Genomic DNA, 2,191 nt, shown 5'->3' with positions numbered 1-2,191 from the left:
GGGGGGGGCGGAGGTCCCGATCCAGAGCGGGGTCGAGGGGTGACTTGCGCGCGGGGGAGGCGTGACACGAACCCACGGCGGGCGCGTGGGTTGCCCGGTGCGTGCCTGTGGCTTGTTCACCGGTTCTTCACATGGGAGCGGAGCCAGGGCTCGGAGTGCGGCTGGGTGATTTTGGATTCTGGACATGATGGATTTTTCTGCAGCCTGTTAGCGTGATTTGGCATTCCTCAAAAGGCGGTAAGCTGGCCTGCTACTGCCTTTGGGAACTTGCCCACCCATTGCCCAGAGCGGGGTCCCGGACTTGTGCCCCAGAGTCCTGGCTTGATGGTGCCAGTAGCCAGGCCTCATTCATTTAGGACGCAACATGCTGGGAATTGTCTGGGATGGGTTTTTGCAGAGTAAGCAAACAAGATCGGTGAGAATTAGAGTCATGCCCTCAGCAGTGCGTAGTAATGCATGTGGGAGCCACTGGCCGAGCCAGGTAGGGCATTTCAAACACACCCCTATTTTCATCGGAAAGGACAGGAGTGTAACTATATAAGCAGCCCCTAGTAGGGATGCCAAATGAAGCAGTGTGAAATCCAAGACCTTTCTCGAATCCTGTATGTGGTGCCGCCAACACAACACCCCCCAAAAGAAAACCAGGCGTTCCCATTTTCCACTGCCCACCTTTATCTCCATATATGCCTTGTTGTTCCTTCACTGCCTGATTTGCCATTTGGGATCAGGGCTGTTTCTCTGTTCTCTAAGTAAGTGTGCAAGGTGTAATTCACACCAATGGCCTAATATAAAAACAACAAAATAAATTCACTCGAGAAAGCGCCTGTTTGCAGCCTGAAGTCCTACAGCTGGACTGAACTGGACCCAGATGAGATTCCCCTGAAGGTCACATTGACAAAGGCATATTTTAATTGCCCAGAGGTCTGTGGCTTGGCTCACTTGCTTGAGCCACCTGGAACATCCTGCTTAGCAAAGACTTCCATGGCACATGGTGTTGATCTGTGCCAAGTGGGGTGAAAGACCATGTGGGGTGATGCCAGAAGAGGGTGAGACTGTTCTGAGGCAGAGATGAGACAAACATTTGATGCAAGGCCTCAAAACACATGTCTAAATTTCACTTTAAAGCCATTCCAGCAGGAAGTTGTCCAAAACATCTTGACTGAAACAGGCTGGGAAAAGTGACTCTATGAATTGGTAATGGTGTTTCTTGTTCTTCTCAACCCGTTTTTTTTTCCCTTTTGCTTTCTGGCAACAGCCCAGTAGCGCTGGTCCCTGCCTGGTTTCCATCACTCTGTGATGGGCATGAGGACAGAGGGGAAACAGAAAAAACCCAAAAAGCTAAGATTTCCTTCTGTCTTCTCCTTTTCCAGTGCCATAACTGTACCCTTGTTTTCAGGGAAAAAAAGGAAAAAACCTAGCCTGCGGAGCAAAGGTAAGAAGAAATCAGTGGAGGTATCAAATCTGAAAGAACGTTCTGAAAACACGAGGATTCATGTGATTTGGAGACGTTGTTCTGCCTTCAGCACCAGGCGGGATTCTGGAAAAAGTGACAAAATCCAGGAAGAAGGAGCTGGTCCCAGCCAGGAACCTTCTGAAGAACCTCACACTGAGCCCTCCCATAATTAGACCATGGAGGAAGCCTCTGTGAGGAGACAGACAATCTGGACAGAAAAGATCACGTGGGCTATGATAGCATTGTTGCAAACCACCAGCAGTCTTACAGCCAAGGGGAATAAAGTTTAATTATCACAGTTTCTATGGAACTCTCTATTGTGTGCCATCTGAAGTAGTTTTATCATAGTCTGAATGAGAAAGGACTCAACCATCCATGGAAAGTAAGGAATTCTGATTGCTTCGGATGTTCTTGTCATTACTCAGATGGAGGTGGTGTGGCCCAGCAAGGCCAACATAGCCCATCAGCCTATGCATCAGGTAAAACACACCTTTTAAAGATTTGCTGATGGCCACCAGCCGGCTTGGTCAAAATGTCCTACCATGCCATCGATGCTTTTGATGGCAGGACAAACCGTTGAAGCTGCCAATTTGTCCTTTTGGTACTTTGGCGCATTTCAGGATTGTATAATCTGATATTCCCTAAACGGCCAAAAAGAGAGGGCTTTATTCGCTACCACTGAGTATGCTTAGAAGCATGGGCTGAGTAAAGTACATGGAAGTGGGCTTTTAGATTCTG

General features: G+C 48.5%; 1 protein-coding gene across 1 annotated transcript in view; it reads left to right on the top strand.

The window, feature by feature from the left end:
- Positions 1-1,754, top strand: part of WDR74 (WD repeat domain 74) — a 13,994-nt gene extending 12,240 nt beyond the window's left edge. The window contains exon 12 of the transcript XR_006416520.1: positions 1,397-1,754. The gene's annotated coding sequence lies outside the window, so the exon portion shown is untranslated. The remainder of the gene's footprint in view (positions 1-1,396) is intronic.
- Positions 1,755-2,191: the final 437 nt, after the last annotated feature.

This window comes from Varanus komodoensis, unplaced genomic scaffold (genome assembly GCF_004798865.1).
Source record: "Varanus komodoensis strain SLA01 unplaced genomic scaffold, ASM479886v1 scaffold55, whole genome shotgun sequence".
Lineage (NCBI taxonomy): Eukaryota > Metazoa > Chordata > Lepidosauria > Squamata > Varanidae > Varanus > Varanus komodoensis.
This window is presented reverse-complemented; position numbering and strand designations above follow the sequence as displayed.